At 39.6% G+C, this 24588-nt stretch overlaps 1 long non-coding RNA gene and 1 other non-coding gene across 3 annotated transcripts in view; one reads left to right on the forward strand and one right to left on the reverse strand.

Moving 5' to 3' along the window:
- LOC130850897 (uncharacterized) overlaps nucleotides 1–18891 on the forward strand; it is a 48193-nt gene extending 29302 nt beyond the window's left edge. For both annotated transcript variants that reach the window (XR_009053050.1, XR_009053048.1), the window contains one exon: nucleotides 18780–18891. This is a non-coding gene — a long non-coding RNA (uncharacterized LOC130850897). The remainder of the gene's footprint in view (nucleotides 1–18779) is intronic.
- A 123-nt stretch (nucleotides 18892–19014) lies between these two features.
- LOC130842401 (U6 spliceosomal RNA) lies at nucleotides 19015–19121 on the reverse strand. The gene has a single exon (XR_009050420.1). It is a non-coding gene; the product is annotated as a U6 spliceosomal RNA (small nuclear RNA).
- Nucleotides 19122–24588: the final 5467 nt, after the last annotated feature.

Consider the following 24588-nt stretch of genomic DNA (forward strand, 5'->3'; position numbering starts at 1 on the left):
AGGGTGGAGCTTATTGTAAGGCTGTGGGTTGTTTTCATGGAAATCCAGATGTTGCTGGACTTTAGGAGGCGGAATGAAGATGATGAGACTCTTTGGTCTCTGGACTTCTTTTCCTTTCTGAATGTCTGCTTTTGTCTATAATTTGTTATTAACCCTGAAGACCAGTTTCCTCTTCTTCTTGGACCAGAGGGATGCCAGATTATAGTCACGGAACAGCTTCTGAGTTTGTATCTCCTCTATTCAAGAGACTAGCCTAGAATCTCTCAGTCTCATTTCCAAATTTTCAGAAGGAAAGGGCCAAGCAGCTGTGACTTGGGGACAGGACCATGTTGTAGAAGCACAGCTTGTGGGGGCCTGTGGCCTGAGGAGTAGTTAAGGGGACCTTGGAGAATTTGCAGACACCATGAAGGGGTCCACAGTTACTATCATGGGCCAGGCCGTGGGCTGTATGGAACAGGCTGTCTTTATTAACTAAACTCTACTGAGTTTTCCCCTTAGAACCTTCTATCTGGACGCACTCCATTTTAGTCAAGGATTTCACAGGAATATCCCAAAGAGAGAAATGTTTGTAGGACTAATGAAATTCCAAGGATATGGGACTATATGGGAAAGTGTGGAATAATTAACACATTAGCATTGGAATTAATGGCAACTTTTATTAAGGACACAGCTCTCCACTGTGTTTAATTACTCTCCCTCCAACTGGGATTGGTAGACTTAGCTTTTCTGTGAGGTTATGCATGTCGTATACAATATTTAGGACATGAACAAAAGAGTATTCATTGTTTGTTTGAAATTATTATTTAACTGAATATCCAGTATTTTATCTGTAATTCTAACTCCAACACCCTTAATTATCCTTGGAGAGGAAGGTTTGAGTAAATTGAAATTGATTAATCATATTTTTGAGGTTCTGCTGCTTTGGCACCTCTCAATAAACGAATGTGTTGGGGCATTAACTTATAAATCATTTATTACTGTGGGTGCATATTCCTGGAAGATAGGGCTGAGGGCAATGCAAACAAGGATAGATCCATGGGGTAAATATTAGAACTTGGGCTAAACATTTCAGTGTTCCCTTTCTACCCTAAAAACTAAACAAACCAACCCTCAGAAACCCCACTCAGTTGTGTCTGTACTATTACCACTAGAGATTTATTCCTTTGGCTTAAAATTTCCTACCTGCATCCTGAAAAGATGAATATCTGCTTAGAAAGAACAGCAACAAGTCTCATCAGGCATTTCATACCTTATCAGAGTCTTTCAATAAATAAGTAATATAGTTCCAGGTGCTTTCTCTCCCACCGATAACCAGTCAAAATTAATTACTCTCCCCCTACATTCTCTTAGGTTCATTTAGTTATCCTACAAACCTTTACTGAGTACCTACTATTCATTGAGTATCACGTATTTTGCTAGACACTGGGTAGAGAGTGATGCCTAAGACATCCCTGCCCTCGCCTATCAGAGTTCTCAGCACTGTATGTGAGTACCTATAGACCAGGGGCTCCTCAAGGTGGGGACCATGACTTACTCATCTCTGTAAACTTGGCTTCTAGCATAGCCTCACACAGTTGTCAGATTGATGCCTGGTGCTTGAAGGGTTCAAGAGGGAAAAGTTCCAGAATGTGGAACTTTCTGGCTAGGCGGGCTGAAGATACTTTGGCCCCATTCATGATTTGCTGATAGGCTGACCATTTCTAGAGGGTTGGCTGCCAATCGATCTCTAATCTCAGCCCATAGTCCCTCTGAGTGTTCCAGTGTGATGTGGGATTTTCTTGTTCACAGGTGGACTAGTGCTGGGCACAATAATATGGGGAGGGGCATGGAAATGAGGGGAAAAGTCTCCAGGGAAGAAAAGCCATTACATTTAATGCAAGGCTTGGACTACTGTTTCCCCTAGCCCAGCAGCTGTCTCAGAAATTGTCTGGTGACTCAGACATGGCTTGCAGTGGCATTTTGCCAAGTATTACATTTGATATACTATAGGAAAAGGCAATTCACTTTTTCTGAAGGTGTTGATGGCTGCTCTGATTTCTGGGGAGAGTTCTCTATACTCATGACAGTTTGACTCCTTCCCTCTGACTGCTCCCTCCTCCATCAAAGCATCATAAACTTCCAGAGCTAGAGGGAACCTTGGACATCAGAAAGGCTACTCCTTTTATTTAGCTGATCAGGGTAACAGGGTTTAGCGAGGTGAAGTTACTTGCCTGAGGCTGCTTAGGAAATTAATCTTTTGATTCCTAGTCTACTATTTCATCGTCTCCATAAATGATTTATAAATTTTAAAATTATTTTTTGCAAGAGTCTTTTTTTTTTTTCAAATCAGTCATATGAAGGATACATTTATACACACGCATATGGGTACACACATACAGATAAGGGTAGAGTGACTCTGATTCAAGTAGAGGTAATGACCAGCTCTACCATTCTCATTTTCCTTTCGTCTCCTTTGGAGCACTTCAAAGACCATGAGGTGTTGGGTGGTTGGGGGGGGGGGGCAGGGCACTTGGATAACCACTACACTATCCTATATTGTATTCTAACTCCTACCCTGGAAGTTTTTTTTCCACAAGAAACCTAATAGATTTCTGGCCATAGTCATTCTATAAAGTGAGAGTATGCTAGGCTTGCTTCATTTTGTCTCTAAAGCAACTCAGAAATCTGGTGCGGGGGAGAAATTACAGACAGCCAGGAAGATGTCTAATATGGTTTGGGAACCAAGAGGGTGATGGGAAAAACTGTCATCCCCCAGCCTGGTTGAAAGATGAAGATAACTTGATCAGCGTCTCTGCACCCACCCACTGATTTCCAGCAGGAACACAATCTAGTTTCCTTCCTCCATGGTTCTGTGTTTTTACACTCAGATTTATGGTAGATAGAATCGCCAAGTGCATTTTAACATAACAAGATTTCCCCCCAAAGGTAAATACCAAATAAAACTATTTCTACCACTTGTTAGTGATAAGGAAGTTGGAGGAAGACACAAGACACCTGCAATGATAAAAGCTTTGAGAGCATCTTTCCCGTGAGTACAGGACACAGAACTATGTATTGGATGATTACATCTCTGGACAGACTCCTTTATCATTCATAGATGGAGGCAGAAATTTTTTCTCTTCTTGGCAATTCCCTAGTTCCTGTCTAACCTAACAGAGATGGTGGCTCCCCTTGACTGCAGACATTCAACTTTTTACTCTTTTCAAAAGCAAATTGCTAATAGATGATTATCAGTATAATAGAATCAGAGACAGGGAGTAAGATGCTCTTCAGAGACATTATTTATAACCTCCTAGGCTCCAAGCCTTTGCTATCAAGCTAACAGATGGGCCCATCTTGCTTTTCAATTTTCCCCTGGGGTTGGTATCTGAAGGATTTTTTTGATTATAAAAGATGTTTATGTGTTTAAAGGGAGCATTCTTTTAGCTAAAATGCAAAGACCTCTGGGGCATAAGCATAGCAAAACTCTTCAGTCGGAGATGAAGAGCTATCAGTGCCATCCAAGGCATTTTTGTATTTAGATTTTTCTTTTTGTCCCCGAGGTTATTCTCAGATGATGGCAAGAATTTTCAAGCAATTGCTTTTAAAAATAAAAACAATCACCTTTTAAATACACACACCCTCAATCCTAGAGCAAGAGGGGTTGCATGGCACCAGAGATTACATACCTTCTCATCCCTGCCCAAGATCTATGCTCTACGGTGTCCTTGTATCTTGTTGATTTAAGGACAGTTTTCTGCTAACATATACTTATTTGTAGTTCTAACCTCATGTCCAAACAAAGCGAAGCTATTTCTGTAAATGCTCCTTGAATTACAGGTGAGTTTTTAATTTTATTTTCTGAGTGACAAAAAAGAGAATATTTTACTGCCAACAAAGAAGCTCTAGTAGCAGCAAATTCTACTCTATTTAGCATCATTAGGACTTGTGGGCAATGAATAATTCAATAGTCACATCCTGAAGATCAGTCCATTCAATTGCAGTTGTTTGGTAGTTGTGTTCCTTGGCCCTGTTATAACCCTGCAATCTTTGTCCATCTCCTTGACCCATGCTGGGAGGCTCAGCTCTGCTCAACCCACTGCGGGTGGTCCACGAGCGCTTTTAGAACTTGGCATTTCTGCTGGAATGAATCTCTAGTGTGGGTAGGACCTCTAGAAGTACTCAGTTGCTCAGTGAGGACCTCGTGATCTCTGTCTGTGTGTTCTGGCTATGCGGCCACATTCTCTGAGAGTTGGTGGGATCTGTCACCTTCCTTATGTGACCACTAACGTGACTGGCAACTCTCTGACCCTCCTGAGACTTCTGCACTGGCAGCCATCTGTCTCCAAGCTCCTTATATTGTGGCAGGAGAAAGTCCAGTGCTTGGTGCAACCTTCTGTGGCTGAGTTTCATTTTTCCTACACCTTTTCTGAAGTGGCTGCCTTTTCTCTATCCTCACTTTCATCATATACCCAGTGGTTGGTGTGGGAAGTCTTTGCTGCTTATGCAGAAATAAAGCTTAAATAGCAGGCTTAGGAATACTTTTCTTAGAGAGGTCTGCGGAAAAGTCTGACCCTTGGCTGGTGCCTGAGAACTTGGATTTTGGGAAGTTCCCGTCATTCCCTAACTGATTCTCTCACTGTGCCTAAACTGTTTGTACAAATGATGTGGTTTGTGCTGCACCCTTGTGTAGGGGAGCAAATCTTGCCCCTCCAAAATATCCCTTTAGAATTCAGATTATTCTGAGCTGAAAACAAAAAAGGCCCAAAAGACTCAGGAAGAAACTTTGACCTTCCCCCAACTGCCTAAAAGAATTTAGATAGAAGCGCTCTTCTGGGAAGAGGCCCATCTGCAAAGAATGTGGGCCAAGTGTGCTGGGGGAAACTCAGCAGGGCCTAGAGATCAGAGTCCACTCTGTGTCCCATTGTCTCTGCATGGCCCAGCAAACATTTATTTTCCAAGTATATGTTTTCCATCACCATGTGAATTGTCTTCCTTTCCCTTAGAAGTCCCAAACCACTACCCTCCAACACCCTCTTTTGTCTTTAGCTGAAGATGGTAGTTAAGGTGAGGGCTCTGGCCATGTTGGCAAGTCACTCAGGTTTTCTGGGTCTCTATCATGTACACATATTATTAAGCTTTTGTTCGATTTTCTCCTGTTAATCTGTTTCATGTCAATTTAACTCTTAGACCAGCCAGAAGAACCTAGAAGGAGAGAGAACAATGTCTTCCTCTCCTACAGTTGCTTTTGTGGGAGTCTGGAATTTTGGCATGTGGTGGCAGAGGGTACCAACGTGAGCAGTCCCCAGTAAAAACCTTGGGTGCTGCTGGGAAGAGTCTCTAAAGAGCTTTCCTGGTAGACAACACTTCACACTCGTTGTCACAGTTTATTACAGGGGAATTAAGCACATCCTATGTGACTCCCCTGGGAGGGCACTCTTGGAAACTTGTTCCTAGTTTCCTCTGGAATTCACCCCACGTGCCTTTCCCCTTCACTCATGTTGCTTTGTATCTTATAATAAATTTCGCTGTAATAAATTCTAGCTGTGAGTACAACTATATGCTGAATCCTATGAGTCATCCTGGTGAATGTTCAAACCTGGGGGGTGGTCTCGGGGATCCCACCTTCCTGACACACTGCTCCTCAGCTTGGGGCTCTAGACTCTCCAGCTGGGCATCCGTCCAGGGCCTGCAGTTGTTCTAACAGTTGTAGAAGTACAAGGTCTCACTGTAGCCAGTGTGGCAACAGCATTGCCCTCATTACACTTCTTTCTTTTTTTTACTGAGGTGTGGTTTATGTAAGTGAGATGTTCAGATCCCCTTGTTTAACATTTGTGATGAATTTCTACAAAGCCCACCAGCTCCTTCTGGGCAGGAGTTGATGATACCAGTGTTCTAAAGTGAAATTCTGGGGTTGTAGCTGGAGCTGCAGTTTGAAGCTAGAGCTATAGGGTGAGTGCATTTGCAGCAGGTTGGGAGAGAGCCTTGGTGATGGTTCATTTTATGTGTCAACTTGACTGGGCCAATGGATGGCCAGATATTTAGTCAAACATTCTGGGTGTATCTTTGAGGGTGTTTGAGGGTATTTCTGGGTGAGATCAACATTTGAATTGGTAGACTGAGTGACGCACGTTGGCCTCCCAGATATGAGTGGGCCTCATCCAACCAGTTGAGGGTCTGAATGGAACAAAAGACGCCCCCTGACTGCCTGACTGCCTTGAGCCAGGACATCAGTCTTATCTTGTCTTCAGACATGAACTGAAACATCCGCTTCAGTTCCCCCGCCTGCTAGTCTTCCCAGTTCCCCCGCCTGCTAGTTTTTGGACTGGAATTGACACCACTGCATTTCCCGGGTCTGAGCTTGTCCACTCACCCTGGAGACCTTGGGGCTTTTCAATATCTATAATCATGTGAAGCAATTCCTTGCAATATGCCTCTATCTATCTATCCATCTATCTATCTATATATCTAGCCAATCTTCTATTAGTTATTTTCTCTGGAGAACCCTAATACAGTCCCCAATCTAACCCTCCTTGCACCAGGTGTTGAGAGGAATAAGCCTGCAGGAGGTGTGATCGCTGTCTTTGCAAGGTTCAGAGGGAATCTGTCCACAGAAGCCCCAGGGCCTCCAAAATTAAATCTGCTCGTGACTCCAAATTCTCAGCCACAGCTGTTGTTCCCACTCCAGACCCCAAAATACAGATCAATTTCTTACAAGTAAGCTGAGCATTTTTTTCTTTTTCCTTCACTCTGTGCCTCTATGCTCTTCCTTAAAGCCCGTTTCTTTTTTATTTTCTTTTATTTCCTCTCTTTGGATTCATATGTATATTTATGAGTTTCAGCTTGGCTGCTGTTCCCAAGTGTCTTTATGCCCAAGATTATGATTCTTGGTCCTTGTTATTTCCCTTTATTATTTTCCTCTTCTTTTAACAAGAACCCATAGCCCCTTCTCTGTAGCCATGGTCTGCTCTTATTTATTTTCCACAACTGTTGGCACAAAGCTCTGGTTCTCTTTGGCAAAGACCCATTAGGAGACAGTGTGCTCATGAGTGTTGTACAATGTGCAATGTGTTCTAAAGAAAAACACTGGAGGTGGGAAATTTACACAGTGATATGGAAATGGGGGTGCAGCCCACAAGTTATATCACCCTCTGGGAAGGCTCATGCCTGCCCTTTTGTCTGCTTCTCCCTTAGTCTTGTTGCGGAGGAAGAAATTTTCCTCTCCCCTTCTATGTTCTTCTGGCTGGTCTAAGAGTCAAACTGACATGAGATTAACAGAAGAAAATCGAACAAAAGTTTAATAACATGTACATACGGGAGAGACCCGGGAAAACTGAGCAAGTCACCCAAATGGCCGAAGCCCTTACCTTAAGTATGATCTTCAGCTAAAGACTGAAGAGGATGTTAGGGGTAGGGGTTTGGGACTTGGTACAGGAGGAAGGAAGTTTATTATACATGGAGATGGAGAAGCAAATGTTTGGTATACAGATGTTTGCTGGGCCATGCAGAGGCAATGGGACACAGAAAGGAATTTTAACAAACGACTCTGCTAGCTTCTTCCCTGTCTACACAGAGTTCACTCTATAATTACCTATGGTGATGGCTCCCTTCCTGGAACAGGTCCTCTGTCTACATTCTTTTCGGCAGTTGGAGGAAGGTCACAGATTCTTCCTGAGTCCTTTGGGCCTTGATTGTTTTCAGCTTGAAATAACCCGCATGCCAAAGAGATATTTTGGGGTGGCAAGTTTTGCTCCCCTACAGTATTCTCCCTATGCTTCCCCTTCCAGACCTTTGGTTATCCTTTCCCCTGGTTCTCACACTGTAGGGTGATCTGTGTTTTTACCAAGACCCTGGGTGATTCTGAAGTGCCTAGTCTGAGGGTCACACTATTTAATCTCCCTGCCTCCCAGTCCTTTTATAATCAAATCTAGCCAGTGGACTTGGCATGATAAAGCAGGGAAGGGTCATGGGTAGCATCTAAACCTTGAATTGTGGGAAATCAGGGCAGTTCCTCTGGGTTTCTTTTGGTTTTGAGAATCAGCTGAATGATGTCGATAGTATTCCTGGGGGTTTAGGTGGATTCATTCATGCATTCCAGCTATTATCTACTGAGAACCAGGACTGAAGCAAAGAATAAGAAGGCCTTGTCTCTGAGACCATTGCTGGGTTAGAGAGACAGGCGATGTGAACTCTAATGTAATCCCACTCCAGGACATGAGACATGAAACAAACAGACAGCAAAAGGAGTTAAGCAACAATAAAGGCTTTCTGTTAATACAACCAGATGAGAAAACTCATGAAGCTGATGGAAAATGAAATAGGAATCCCAGGAAGAGAACATTATGAACTACCTTGTAGAAAGAGAGTAAGGATTGAGAGAAGCCAGTGTTTTCAAGTTTGCTGAATTGAGGTGGAATTTTTTTTTTTTGAAAGAGAGATATCAAACCATCTCTGGCATAAAAATGAATGAGTCACAAATGTCATGTACACAGGGCATGTTGTGGCTACCCTCTGCAGCATTTGCTTTGTCAAGAGTTCCACTACTGAAAATCCTTGGCATAAAAAAAAGTATCACTTTGTGAAGACTTTAAACAGTTGGCTCGAGAAAAAAAAGAATGTAGCCAAGAGAAAGTTTTTATTATCACAATGACTCTTGATGCTTCTTGGAATGATCAAGCCAGAGAAGAGAAAGGGACTTCAGGGGTCCATCATTCAACTTTCCAGACCTGAGTGTGCAAAGCTTTCACCCTGTAGTGATCTTGCCAACAGAAGTAGGAGATGAGCCACAAATTCAAGCCACAGATTTTCAATTTTCTGGCATGTGAACCATAAGCCAGAAATGTGAGATACACATTTTCAATTTTCTGGTAGCCACGTTGAAGACAGGAAAAGGAAAGAAGCAGGAGAAATTAATTAAAAATATGTTTTATTTGACCCAAATATATCAAAAATATAATTTCAATATAAAATCCAATTAAAAATTATCAATGAGATTGTTTTTTTCCCCCTCAGGTTTTGAACTCCTGTGTAGTTTTTTATACTTACAGTGCATCTCACTTCAGATTTGCCACATTTCAAGTGCTCAGTAGCCACATGTGGCTGGTGGTTAATGTGTTAGCACAATTCTACAGCCTATTTGTTCCTTCTTAGTTTCTTTGATAGCAAAGGCAATGCTGCCGTGATTCATGGTTCAATCAACCATGGTTCCAATTTGTATGGTCAATGGAGATGTGACTTATACATTTCTGCTTTTTGTATGAATATAGAACTCCCTATTTAAATAGTTGAACATGATCATCAATGGCATTGCTAGAATATTTTAATGTTGTTATAATACATAATTTAGAACAACAGTAGTAGAAATGCAAACACCTTTCAACAAATATTTAATCAATATCTATTTGTACCCACCACGCGCCAACATCATTCCAGGAACTAGATACAGAGCAACGAACAAAACAGGCATAGTCACCACCCACATGGAGACCATGTTCTTGATAGGGGTGGTAGGGAATTAGTGTTTATAACATATTGTGTGTCACATGACAAGTGCTACATAGAAAAACAGAGCAAGGAGCATGGAGAGTGCTGGGGTGAGACTACCTGTAAATTCTAACATTATCTAGTAGTAATCTAAAGTCTCTCCTCTTTTTCCTCTGAGAACCTTATAGACAGACACTTATTCCCACTTTTCATCTCTTTACTTCAGTGACCAACTACCCCTCACCTCCAAATCTAAAGCTCATGGAATTAAAGATACTGTGTTTTCTTCTTTCTGCTGCAGCCATTCACATGTTCAGAGAATTATCCAAGCGGCTTTTTGAAGTACGAGGAAAAATGCTTGATTTCAGTTGTATTCTCTGCTCATTGGCGAAAGCAGGAAATAAAAATGAATTATAAGGGCATTAGTTTGCATGAAGCCACATGACATTTTATATTTAAGTCATAAAAATTGTTTACTGTTACTAATTTTTTCCTTTCTGAGGTAATTGCTATCACTGCATTTTTTAAATTTAAATTTCTTATTGAAGTATGGTTGATGTACAATATTATATGTTACATGTGTCCAATATAGTGATTCACATTTTTTAAAGATTACTCTCTGTTTATAGTTATTATAAAATATTGGCTATATTCCTTGTGTTGTACAATATATCCTTGCAACTTATTTTTTAAAATTTTTATTGGAGTACAATTTATTGGAGTTGATTTACAATGTTGTGTTAGTTTCAGGTGTATGGCAAAGTGAATCAGTCATACACGTACATATATCTGCTCTTTTAATTTTTTTTTTAAGATTCTTTTCCCAAGTAGGCCATTACTGAGTATTGAGTAGAGTTCCGTGTGCTATACAGCAGGTTTTTATTAGTTATCTATTTTATATACAGTAGTGTGTATATGTAAGTCCCAATCTCCCATTTTATCTGGGCCCCCCCCCACCCTCATCCCCTGGTAACCACAAGTTTGTTTTCTACATCCATGACTCTAATTCTGTTTTGTAAATAAGTTTATTTGTACCCTCCCTTTTTTTTAGATTCCACATATAAGTGGTATCATATGATATTTGTCTTTCTGTGTCTGACTTACTTCACTAAGTATGACAATCTCTAGGTCCATCCATATTGCTGCAAATGGCATTATTTTGTTCCTTTTTACTACTGAGTAATATTCCATTATATATATGTACCACACCTTCTTTATCCATTTCTCTGCTGATGGACATTTAGGTTGCTTCCATGCCCTGGCTATTGTTAATAGTGCTGCAGTGAACACTGGGGTGCATAAATCTTTTATATCATATTGATTCAGTTTGTCAAGATTTTGTTAATTGACTGAAACACAACTCAAGCTATCTATTTTAAAGGGACATTTATTGGCTCTGACTACTGTGAAGTCAAGAATACGTGGCTTCAGGCATACCTGGATCCAGGTGAGCAAATGAAATCACTGGGAATTCATGTTTTGCTACCTCTCAGCCCTGATTTTTACTGTATTGCTTCACCCAGGCAGGGATTTTCCATGTGATGGTAATATGGTTTATAGCCTGCCAGCTTAGCAATCCATGTGAAAATACCTTTTACCCAATGGATTCAGTAGGGATTTCAGGTGGGTTTCAGTATTTGAGTTATATGCCTATCCATGGGAGATTCAGTGTTATGATTGGCCTATTTTGGATCACATGTTCACCTCTAGAGGTGTAATAGAATTCATCCTATAATTAACACATGACCTGAAAATGGAGGAGAGACACTCTTATCAGCAGAAAGCAGAATGGTAGCTGGGAGGGAAAAAAAGTGTTTACTCCGTGGACTAGCTATGACAGGTAGCATGATGTGCTCCTAGCCAAAAGACTGAGGTCTGGGTACTCTGTATTCTGTAGATTACTAAGGGACTACTTTGCATTCTTAAATGTCAGTGTCCTTACTTGTGGAATGGGGATAACATCCCTTACTCTACTTAATTTACATGGTTGTGGGGAGAATAAATTTTGTTCAAAGATGCATAAGAGATTTGCATCTCTTAAAGTACAGCACAAATTTTATAATCTACAATCACTGATTCCTTTATCAACCAATTGCAATCCAAGGGACTAGATGAGAAAGTGCTTCCTGCTCAAACACTTTGAGTTGTGAAAATTATAGTGATAGAGGAACTAATTTTTAAGATGTTTAAAATTGAATTTACTAGGGTTTTAAACATGTAATATGAAGTAGCTCCAATACAGTGAGAAATAGGAGGAAATTTTCCAGAATCTTCCTCCAACTTCTCCTCTTAATTTCCTTTTCTGTTTTGAAGCAGTTATTTGCCTGTCCTCTCCTTTGGATTCAGAGTTGCTTAATTCCTGCCTTGGGAGAAAGTATATAAATAGATAACCCCATAGCAGCAAGAGATGCTGTTAGTATCTACATCTTTCTCATTAGTCTGGGTCTTCCAAGAAGCAGAAGCCAAGGTGGGATTAAATGTCCAAGGATCTCATTAGGGGAGACAACTGGGAGAAAAAATGGGGAGGGAGGCAGGAGAGTCTGGGAGAGCTGTCAGATTGGAGCACAAAACTGACTCCTAATGCGGGAAAGAGGGAAGGGAGACTTGCTGGAAGCATCATAGGCCAATGGGTAGTCAAAGGTGAGCTCAGCAGGCTATCTCCAGAAATAGGTGGCCATAAGATTCTTGCCACACTCAGTTGTTGGTTGGGAGCAGTGGTAGAGAAATTTGGTGGATTTCATTAGCAGGTGCCCTTGAAGAATTGTGCTTCCTGTAGTTGAAGAGATGTGAGGTACATTCGCATGGCAACCACATCTTTTGCTCATTTTTTCCCACTTGTTTATTCTGGGTATATATTGTGCACCTAATATGATCAGGCACCATGGTGGATACAGGAGATCTAGTAATAAATGTGAACGAAAAGATTCCTGACTTCGTGAAGCTTATGTTCTAGTGGTCTGATTATCAACTTTCCATTGGACTCTTCTGGGTTTTATGTTTGTCTCTCATAAATGTGTAAATGATCTACTCTCACCTGTGGGTACTCCTTACACGTTTTCTTTCTGGCTTGATTACTTAAGCCCAGTTTTAGATAGTCTGGTCTTAGGGATTAAGCTATAACTAGAGAAATCACAAGGTTGGCTATTCCCAAGGATTAAGGTTCAGGGTTAGTCTAAAGGAGGATCAAGGCCCTCAATCGATCTGTAGGCCCTGCCTGGAAAGTCCTTGTTGGCAGTGTTATCTCATCACATTTGTAAAGAAATGAAATCTCTTACCCTAGCATAAGAAATCCTATTTTGATTATGTCTCTTCTTTTCTCTCTGATCTTGTTTCCTTCCCTCATCAAGCTGTAGCTATACAGGCTTTGTTTCTATTTTTTGAACATACCAACCTCATTCTCCTCCAGGGTGTTTTATCTGCCTGGAACTTCTCTTAGTTTGTCTGGCAGATTCTATCTCCAGACCACATTTCAAATATTACTTCCTCAGAGAGGCCCTTTTCCTGACTATCCAATCTAAAGTAGCCACTTTTTCATCTACCATGTTACCTTATTCTAATTCTCTGCATAGCCTTTATCAGAATTGGGTATATACTCGCATTTTTCCTTTCTGTGTCTTCAGTGTCTTTGTCTACAACTAGAAGGTAAGTTCCAAGAAGGCAGAACTATTATTTATCTTGTTGATTACAGTGTTTCTAACCTAGAGCCTAGAACAATTCTGTTACAGAAGGACATCAATAATTCCTTATTGGATGAGTGCAGGGAAATGTGTAGATGAGCGTTTAACAGCTTCAGGACCGTGGAAAGCTCCCACCAAGTCTTGGTTTATATGAAAATAATCCAATTCCTGACTTGTCATCAGAGGGCAGAGACCATCTGAGCAGCTGAGACCTTTAGGTATACCCTGATTGGATGCAACAGTGCAAACATAGCAGCTGCCAGATTTTTTTTCCTTCTTGGGTCTGTCTTGTCACTTTTCCTTTCCAGTAGCAAGTCTGGCCAGGTATCTTAGGAAGACTACCTTAATCCAATCTTTCTTCTCTATATCTTGTGCAGGGGGTGCCTTTCTTTTCCTTAAGGCAGCTGCTAGTTATTGAGTACCTCTTATGTGCCAGGAATTGTGCTTAGTTTTGGGAATTCAGAATTGAATAAACAGGGCCTTTACACTTGAGAGGTTTGCTGTCCTCTCAGGAAAGCATGTTATAAAAGAAAAATGAAAGAACAGGCTATAAGGATAGAGAGTGTAAAATGCCTAAGCCACGATTTCTCAATAGAGAAACACTTAGCTGTGTTTAAAAAACTGACAGGAGTTTAGAAAGAAGAACATACAGAAGGGGCATTCTAGAGAGAAAAGCATGCAAAAGGCAGGAAAGTCTGTGGTGAATTCAGGAACAGAGTGGCTAGAAAATACATGGTGGTAAGAAGCAGAAGGAAATGAAGCTGTGGTGGTAGGATGAGGCCTGATTACCAAAGGTCTGAATGTCATACAAATGACTTTGGACTTTCTTTTTTCTCACCTGAAATAGTGGATAGGCTTAGAAAGAGTTCTGAGCAGGGGAGAGAATTTCAGATGGTGCTTTGAGAATATCACTGTGTTGTAAAGGTTGAAGGAGGTATGGACTAAAAAGGGTTTTAAAAACTACTCTCCTATGGTAAGGGGTAGTTGTTGTCAATCTTATTGTTGTAAGTAAAACCCTGACTAGGGGCTGTGCAGTGAAATGTTTGGATCAGTTTAATTTAAAAAAAATCAACTTTTGTTTTTTACACAAGTGATGCATTTGTAATAGAAAAAAAAAATACAGATGAGTAATAAGAAAAATAAATTGCCACTAAACCTATCACTCAGAGACAAGTATAGCTAGAATTGTGTGTGTGTGTGTGTACAGGAGCTATTTGGCATACATGCTTTGTACATATCCTGTACATATGCTTTTTTTGCTTTATGATACATCATGGTCATAATTCTATATCGTATCAATAATTATATATCTCCCTAATTATTTTAATGGTTACCTATACTTCCATTAGGTTAAGGTACCCCAAAGTCTTGAACCAATTTCCTCTTGTAAGATTTATTCCATATTTTGTAAGGGATACCCAGTGGAAAATGGGGGAAATGCCCCTGGTCTGTAAACTTTGGACAAGGGGAAATTTTGAAGATTTTCAAGAAGAGAATTAACATGACTGGATACCAGTTTGGCATAAAATTTCAAACTCTGTGAGGCTTTTCAAATAGCTTGTAGCCTGTTAGGCTTGAGATAGGGCCGGAGGGTGACCCTTGGGGTTTTCTCTGGATTCAGGGAGCTCACATGGCTTAGTTGTTCTTATCTGCCCGCTGCCGTGGCAGGAACTTGGCACCTGAATCTGAGCTTCTCTGACTCTGGCAAGAAGGACTGGAGGCCAGGAGTGCTGCGGGGCCCTGGGTTTCCAAACCTCCAGCTGTGAGCTTTAAGACCAGAAGCCGTGAAACTTTCTGGATCAGTTCCCTTCTCAGTAAAATACTGTTACGTGTACTTTAAAATTACATTCAAATGCTACCGTACTAGATATTTGGTATATTATAAAACATACAACAAATAGAAATTTTAAAAGTATGAGTGGAAATAAAACATTTAAAAAGAAAAACAAAACCCATTTTGCTCTCAGTTAAATATTATTCATACAGCATGTAAAATAGTTATGTATTATTAATATTTTAGGGAGATCAGTGTGGTTGAATATGCTTCACTATGCTTTTTTTTAAAAAAAGTGGCTTAAGACTTTGATATTTATGAATTCTTGTCCAAGTTCAATTTATTTTGATACTTAATTTTTACTGACTATCAAAATCAAAAAGATACCACCCGGAGATATGTTGATCCAACTAGAAGAAGGGTATAATTGGATGCACTTTGTAAATCATGATGTTCATCTTAAAATTCTATCCACCCCATTGTGTAAAGGTTTTGGTTGAAATTCAGCCAGTAAATGTCTGTCTCCTTAGATGTCAGTTAGTTGGTTTATTTTTAAAGCTGGGTTAAAAGCACCGAAATTCTTCATTTGAAAGATTTTCAGACAGATTAGGAAGTAGAGTTTTTATTCAGGACACCGTTTTAGAATACGCAGTGGGCAAACATTTCCAACATCTGTTTTCAAAATGATCTCTCCATAGCAAAAGTTGTTGTTGTTTTTTAAAGCAAACTTGGAAGTTTCTAATTTTTTTAATTAAAAAAATGAGTAGCTTAAGTCAAAGCCACAATGAGGTATCACCTCACACCAATCAGAATGGCCATCATCACAAAGTCTGGAAACCACAAATGTTGGAGAGGGTGTGGAGAAAAGGGAACTCTCCTGCACTGTTGGTGGGAATGTAAGTTGGTACAGCCACTATGGAAAACAATTTGGAGGTTCCTTCAAAAACTACAAATAGAACTACCATATGATCCAGTCATCCCACTCCTGGGCATATACCCAAAGAAAACCATAATCCCAAAAGAAACTTGTACCATAATGTTTATTGCAGCACTCTTTACAATAGCCAGGACATGGAAGCAACCTAAATGCCCATCAACAAATGAATGGATACAGAAGATGTGGCATATATATACAATGGAATATTACTCAGCTATAAAAAGGGATGAGATGGAGCTATATGTAATGAGGTGGATAGAACTACAATCTGTCATACATAGTGAAGTAAGTCAGAAAGAGAAGGACAAATATTGTATGCTAACTCACGTATACGGAATCTAAAAATGGTACTGATGAACTCAGTGACAAGAATAAGGATGCAGATACAGAGAATGGACTGGAGAACTCGAGGTATGGGAGGGGGCGGGGGGTGAAGGGGAAGCTGAGACGAAGCGAGAGAGTAGCACAGACATATATATACTACCAACTGTAAAATAGTCAGTGGGAAGTTGTTGTATAACAAAGGGAGTCCAACTCGAGGATGAAAGATGCCTTAGAGGACTGGGGCAGGGAGGGTGGTGGGGACTCGAGGGGGGGGAGTCAAGGAAGGGAGAGAATACGGGGATATGTGTATAAAAACAGTTGATTGAACTTGATGTACCCCCCCCCCAAAAAAAAAATGAGTAGCTTAACTTTAATTTCAACAACTCAAATATTTTCTCATAAAACAATCAGCTAATCTCAGTGGGGCACTCAAGATTTTCATGATTGCTTCCTACCTCATTAGAAAGTCGTATAAATATTCCACTATTTAGCAGTCTTATTTCTTTTATAAATTAACAACCTTAGTGACATTCTGGATCATGCAAATTTAAATATGCTGGAATACTCTAAAACCAAGCAAGCAAGAGGTAGCCCACTTTTGACTCCTCTGGGCTGAGTAATTCCATCCTTCTTTCTGGATCTATCACATACTTTCGATAATAAGTGACCTCCTGACATCAGACGGCGGGAACCAGTGCCAGCCTGCACATAACGTAGTAGCAAAGCTTAATTTCCGTCTCAATTTCAACATAAAAATGAATATAAGAAGAGGTTCTGATTTGTTTTCTTCCTTTACTGCAAACCTGCACACTCCTTGAGGTTCATGGACACTATGAAGTCCCTTCTCTTCTTACGGACACTATTTCCCATCTTTAAATGAGGGAAATGGATAAGATTATGTTTTTGAGGCTTTCCTACTTGGACACTAGGATTTTTTCAGTTTTCAATATAATAGGGTTCAACTAGCAGAAACCTGTAGTGTTGGAATGCTGGATGGGTGTTTCGATGAGAGAGGTGGGTGTAGGAGAAGTACCATTGAATGAACATGTGCTGTGATTGGCAGTCCCTGGTGGAAGAGGGTGGTGGAGGTGGCAGTGGAGATGTGAGGAAAGATGGTCCTGAAGGCACTGCTCTTGCTTTTGGCCTTGGACAGGCTATTTTCTAATTTCTGGACCTCAGTGACCTCATGGTGAAATGGAATGGGGAAGGGGAGTAGATTATCTTTCAGATCGCTTTGAGCCATAAAGGGCCCTAAGTTTGTGGGGTTCTTGGAAGAATAAGGAATACTACAGAGCCGGTGTCCCTCACCTGGAGCCCAGGCTCCTTTCCAGGGCTGGCAAGGTGACCTTGGTCAGGACTGTAGCTTCTGGTGCCTGGGGGACCTTTCAATAATGACAAAGACACAGTGCCTGGGAGGGCAGCCTCTGGGCTCAGAATACCCCAGCTCTGCCACTTACTCCCTGTATGATTTTGGGTAAGTTTTTGAGTCTATCTGCCTCTCATTTGCATCATTTGTAAAATAGTGGTAATAATAGGACTTTCCTTCTGTGTTGCTGAGAGGATTAAAGCTAAATGAAATAATACAAAGTAGAGAGTTTAACACAGTGCCAGGCATATGGTATAACTTTAATAAACATCTGTAATTGTCCTGTAGTTCTTATTTGCTTCCCTACTTTTACCTGGAGGGAACCAGCAGACTTCTTTGCTAGAACCCACACTCAGCCCTACCAAACAAAACAATAACAATGAACTAAATTTGCAGAAATAGAAAAGTCTTTCTTCCCATGGGGTCTGTTCTGAAATTCCCCGAACAATCAACCCTTCCAGCTTTTTATGCTAGTCCTTAAATATGCCTTCTTCCTTCATTCCTGCAAATACCACCTCCTTGCACCAAACAAATCTCAATGCCAAATACAACAAAGTGTTTCCTTTCTTTCTTTTTCTTTTTTTTTTCCCCGAAGAACAGCTTGAAGCTTGGTTGAAGCAGAAATATTGCTCTGTTAGAGCTTAGAATTTGCAAGTGTAAATCTCTTCCACAGCCAGGTGCGTGAGCCCAAAAAGATAAGAGTGTTAAGAGGTGCATTTCCATGTTGGAAATATCCTCAGATTAATTTGAAGGCACTTGTTAATAAAGTACTATTTCTCCACTCTTGGCACGTTGTTATTGCTCAGCTCACCAACTCAATGTCTTAAAATCAAACTCTTGATTAAAAAATGGCAGAAGGAATTAAATATTTCCACTTCTGAATCACTCCCAAATAAATAAGCATATGAAATACTTTGGGATGCCTTTTTGGAAGATGAAAGGTTTTCTGAGAAAGAGGACAGGAGTAGAGGATTGAAGCAGGGAGGTTGCTTCTGCAGCGAGTGCAGTCAGGTTGCCATAGCTGGGTATGTACTCCTGAGATGGAGTAGGTGCCTAAGGTCACCAGCCTTGGGGAGCTGGCAATTTCAGAAAACTATCCAATTGCCCTGTGAAAAGATGTCAGAATAGTCCTTCATGAATAAGTTTTTTTTAAAAATTGCAGTATAATTGCTTTACAATGTCCGTTAGTTTCTCACAAATAAGTTTTGATTGACCTATTTGATATTCTGTTTCCAACAGGCATCAGGGCATCCTCAGGAGTCTATGGCGCTATGCCTGAAAGGCACATGATGTTGCAGAACAGACATGGCATGTTCTACAGTACTGGTTGGTCTCAGAACGCCCTTCCTCCTTTATTTTTTTTCCTTTTGAAAAGAGTTTTATTGAGATATAATTGACATACAATAAACTGCATATATTTAAAGTGTAAAATTTGATATTTTTTCTTATTAGTCATCTATTTTTTTTAAGCTCTTAAAATATGGAATGCTTCACGAATTTGCATGTCATCCTTGCGCAAGGGCCATGCTAATCTTCTCTGTATCGTTCCAATTTTAGTGTATGTGCTGCCGAAGTGAGCACTAGTCATCTATTTTATACATATTAATGTATATATGGCAATCCCAATCTCCCAATTCATTCCACCCCCCCTCCACTTTTCCCCTTTGGCATCAATATGTTTGTTCTCTACATTTGTGTCTCTATTTATACCTTAGAAACCAGTTGATCTATACCATTTTTCTAGATTCCACATATATGCATTAATATATGATATTTGTTTTTCTCTTTCTGACACGCTTCACTCTGTATGACAGTCTCTAGGTCCATCCATGTCTCTACAAATGACCCAATTTCATTCATTTTTATGGCTGAGTAATATTCCATTGTATATATGTACCACATCTTCTTTGTCCACTCATCTGTTGATGGACATTTAGGTTGCTTCCATGTCCTGGCTATTGTAAATAGGGCTGCAATAAACATTGGGGTGCATGTATCTTTTTGAATTATGGTTTTCTCTGGGTTTATGCCCAGTAGTGGGATTGGTGGGTCATATGGTAATTCTATTTTTAGTTTTTTAAGGAACCTCCATACTATTCTTGATAGTGGCTGATCAATTTACATTCCCATCAACAGTGCAAGAGGATTCCCTTTTCTCCACACCCTCTCCAGCATTTGTTGTTTGTAGATTTTTTGATGATGCCCATTCTAACCGGTGTGAGGTGATACCTCATTGTAGTTATGATTTTCATTTCTCTCATAATTAGTGATGTTGAGCAGCTTTTCATGTGCCTCTTGGCCATCTGTATGTCTTCTTTGGAGAAGTGCCTATTTAGGTCTTCTGCCCATTTTTTGATTGGGTTGTTTATTTTTTTGATATTGAGCTGCATGTACTGTTTATATATTTTGGAGATTAATCCTTTGTCTGTTGATTCATTTGCAAATATTTTCTCCCATTCTGAGGGTTGTCTTTTTGTCTTGTTTATAGTTTTCTTTGCTGTGCAAAAGATTTTGTTTCATTAGATCCTATTTATTTTTGTTTCTATTTCCATTACTCTAGGAGGTGGGTCAAAAAAGATCTTGCTGTAATTTATGTCAAAGAGTGTTCTTCTTATGTTTTCCTCTAAGAGATTTATAGTGTCTGGCCTTACATTTAGGTCTTTAATCCATTTTGAGTTTATTTTTGTGTATAGTGTTAGGGAGTGTTCTAATTTCATTCTTTTACATATAGCTGTCCAGTTTTCCCAGCACAACTTACTGGAGAGGCTGTCTTTTCTCCATTGTATATCTTTGCCTTCTTTGTCATAGATTAGTTGACCATAGTTTATCTCTGGGCTTTCTATCCTGTTCCATTAATCTATAGTTCTGTTTTTGTGCCAGTACTATATTGTCTTGATTACTGTAGCTTTGTAGTATGGTCAGGGAGTCTGAGTCCTCCAGCTCCTCAAGATTGCTTTGGCTATTTGGCATCTTTTGTGTCTCCATAAAAATTTTAGGATTTTTTGTTACAGTTCTGTAAAAAATGCCATTGGTAACTTGATAAGGATTGCATTGAATCTGTAGATTGCTTTGGGTAGTATAGCCATTTTCACAGTGTTGATTCTTCCAATCCAAGAACGTGGTATATCTGTCCATCTGTTTGTGTCATCTTTGATTTTTTCATCAGTGTCTTATAGTTTTCTGAGTGCAGGTCTTTTACCTCCTTAGGTTTATTTCTAGGTATTTTATTTTTTTGTTGTAATGGTGAATGGGATTGTTTCCTTAATTTCTCTTTCTGATCTTTTGTTGTTAGTGTATAGGAATGCAAGAGATTTCTGTGTGTTAATTTTGTATCTTGCAACTTTACCAAATTCAGCGATTAGCTCAAGTAGTTTTCTGGTGGCATCTTTAGGATTTTCTATGTATAGTATCATGTCATCTGCAAACAGTCACAGTTTTACTTCTTTTCCAATTTGGATATATTTTATTTCTTTTTCTTCTCTGATTGCTGTGGCAAGGATGTCCAAAACTGTGATGAATAGTAGTGGTGAGAGTGGACATCCTTGTCTTGTTCCTGATCTTAGAGGGAATGGTTTCAGTTTTTCACCATTGAGAAGGATGTTTGCTCTGGGTTTGTCATATATGACCTTTATGATCTTGAGGTAGGTTCCCTATGTGCCCATTTTCTGGAGAGCTTTTATCATAAATGCATGTTAAATTTTTTCAAAAGTTTTTTCTGCATCTATTGAGATGATCATATGGTTTTTATTCTTCAAATTGTTAATATGGTGTATCACATTGATTGATTTGTGTATATTGAAGAATCATTGCATTGCTGGGATAAATCCCATTTGATCATGGTGTATGATCCTTTTAATGTGTTGTTGGATTCTGTTGGCTAGTATTTTGTTGAGGATTTTTGCATCTAAATGCATCAGTGATATTGGTCTGTAATTTTCTTGTTTTGTAGTATCTTTGTCTGGTTTTGGTATCAGGGTGATGGTGGCCTCATAGAATGAGTTTGGGAGTGTTTCTTCCTCTGAAATTTTTTGGAAGAGTTTGAGGAGGATGGGTGTTAGCTCTTCTCTAAATGTTTGATAGAATTCATCTGTGAAGCCATCTGGTCCTGAACTTTTGTTTGTTGGAAGATTTTTAATCACAGTTTCAATTTCATTACTTGTGATTGATCTGCTCATATTTTCTATTTCTTCCTGATTCAGTCTTGGAAGGTTATACCTTTCTAAGAATATGTCCATTTCTTCCAGGTTGTCCATTTAATTGCATATAGTTTCTTGTAGTAGTCTCTTATGATACTTTGTATTTCTGCAGTGTCCATTGTAACTTCTCCTGTTTCATTTAATTTTATTGATTTGAGTCCTCTCCCTCTTTTTCTTGATGAGTCTGGCTAAATGTTTATCAATTTTGTTTATCTTCCCAAAGAACCAGCTTTTACTTTTATTGATCTTTGCTATTGTTTTCTTTGTTTCTATTTCCTTTATTTCTGCTCTCATCTTTATGATTGCTTTCCTTCTACTAACTTTGGGTTTTGTTTGTTCTTTTTCTAGTTCCTTTAGGTATGAGGTTAGATTGTTTACTTGAAATTTTTCTTGTTTCTTGAGGTAGGATTGTATTGCTATAAACTCCCCTCTTGGAACTGCTTTTGCTGCATCCCATAGGATTTGGGTCATTGTGTTTTTGTTGTCATTTGTCTCTAGGTATTTTTTGATCTCCTCCTTGGTTTCTTCAGTGATCTCTTGGTTATTTAATAGCATATTGTTTAGCCTCCATGTGTTTGTGTTTTTTATGTTTTTTTTTTCCTGTAATTTATTTCTAATCTCATAGCATTGTGGTCAGAAAAGATGCTTGATATGATTTCAATTTTCTTAAATTTACTGAGGCATGATCTGTGACTCAACATGTGATCTGTCCTGGAGAATGTTCTGTGTGCACTTGAGAAGAAGGTGTATTCTGTTGTTTTTGGATGGAATGTCCTATAAATATCAATTAAATCTATCTGGTCTAACGCATCATTTAAATGTGTTTCCTTATTAATTTTCTGATTGGATGATCTGTCCATTAGTGTAAGTGAGGTGTTAAAGTCCCCTATTATTGTGTTACTATCAATTTCCCTTTTATGGCTGTTAGCATTTGCCTTATGTAATGACAGGCTCCTATGTTGGGTGCATAAATATTTACAATTGTTATATCTTCTTCCTGGATTGACCCCTTGATCCTTATGTAGTGTCCTTCCTTGTCTCTTGTAATAGTCTTTATTTTAAAGTCTATCTTGTCTGATATGAGTATTGCTACTCCAGCTTTCTTTTGATTTCCATTTGCATGGAATATCTTTTTCCATCCCCTCATTTTCAGTCTGTATGTGTCCCTAGGTTTGGAGTGTTTGAAGTGGGTCTCTTATAGACAGCATATATACAGGTCTTGTTTTTGCATCCATTCAGTTAGTCTGTGTCTTTTAGTTGAAGCATGTAATCCATTCACATCTAAGGTAATTATTGACATGTATGTTCCTATTACCATTTTCTTAATTGTTTTGGGTTTGTTTTTGTAGGTCCTTTTCTCCTCTTGTGTTTCCCTTTTAGAGAAGTACCTTTAGAATTTGTTGTAGAGCTGGTTTGGTGGTGCTGAATTCTCTTAGCTTTTGCTTGTCTGTAAAGCTTTTGATTTTTCCATCAAATCTGGATGAGATCCTTGCTAGGCAGAGTATTCTTGGTTGTAGGTACTTTCCTTTCATCGCTACGTGTATTGTGCCACTCCCTCTGGCTTGCAGAGCTTCTGCTGAGAGATCAGCTATTAACCTGATGAGAATTCCCTTGTATGTTATCTGTCATTTTTCTCTTGTTACTTTTTTTAACAATCAAAATTTAGTCTTTTATTTATTTTCACACTTTAGTTATTTAAATCATTCAAAATTTGATAACTGACATTTTTCTTTGTCTTTAATATTTGTCTACTTGATTACTGTGTGTCTTGGCATGTTTCTCCTTGGGTTTATCCTGCCTGGGACTCTCTGTACTTCCTGGCCTTGCATGGCTATTTCCCTTCCCATGTTAGGAAGTTTTTGACTATAATCTCTTCAATTTTCTCAGGTCCTTTCTCTCTCTCTCTCTTCCTTCTGGGACCTGTATAATGAGAATGTTGGCGTGTTTAATGTTGTCCCAGAGGTCTGTTAGGCTGTCTTCAGTTCTCTTCATTCTTTTTTCTTTATTCTGTTCTGCAGCAGTGATTTCCACCATTCTGTCTTCCAGGTCACTTATTGGTTCTTCTGCCTCAGTTATTCTGCTATTGGTTCCTTCTAGTGTATTTTTTTTAATTCAGTTATCGTATTATTCATCTCTGTTTGTTTGTTCTTTAATTCTTCTAGATCTTTGTTAAACATTTCTTGCATCTTCTCAATCTTTGGCTCCATTCTTTTTCTGAGGTCCTGGATCATTTTCACTATCATTATTCTGAATTATTTTTCTGGAAGTTTGTGTATCTCCACTTCATTTAGTTGTTTTTCTGAGGTTTTATCTTGTTTCTTCACCTGGCACAAAGTCCTCTGCCTTTTCATTTTGTCTGTCTTTCTGTGATTGTGGTTTTTGTTCTGTAGGCCACAGGATTGTAGTTCTTCTTACTTCTGCTGTCAGCCCTCTGGTGGATAAGGCTATCTAAGAAGCTTGTGCATGCTTCCTGATGGGAGGGACTGGTGGTGAGTAGAGCTGTGTGTTGCTCTGGTGGGCAAAAAACCTTTAATCTGCTTGTCTGCTGATGGGTGGGTCTGAGTTCCTGCCCTGTTGACTGTTTGGCCTGAGGCAACCCAGCACTGGAGCCTACAGGCTCTTTGATGGGGCTAATGGTGGGCTTGGGAGGGCTCACGCCAGTGAGTACTTCCCAGAACGTCCACCACATGTCCTTCCCCCTGCGGTGAGCCACAGCAGCCTCCACCTCTGCAGGAGACTTCCAACACCAGCAGGTAGGTCTAATTCAGTCTCCTATGGGGTCACTGCTCCTTCCCTGTGGGTCCTGGTGTGCACACTACTTTGTATGTGCCCGCCAAGAGTGGTGTCTTTGT

This window comes from Hippopotamus amphibius, chromosome 1 (genome assembly GCF_030028045.1).
Source record: "Hippopotamus amphibius kiboko isolate mHipAmp2 chromosome 1, mHipAmp2.hap2, whole genome shotgun sequence".
Lineage (NCBI taxonomy): Eukaryota > Metazoa > Chordata > Mammalia > Artiodactyla > Hippopotamidae > Hippopotamus > Hippopotamus amphibius.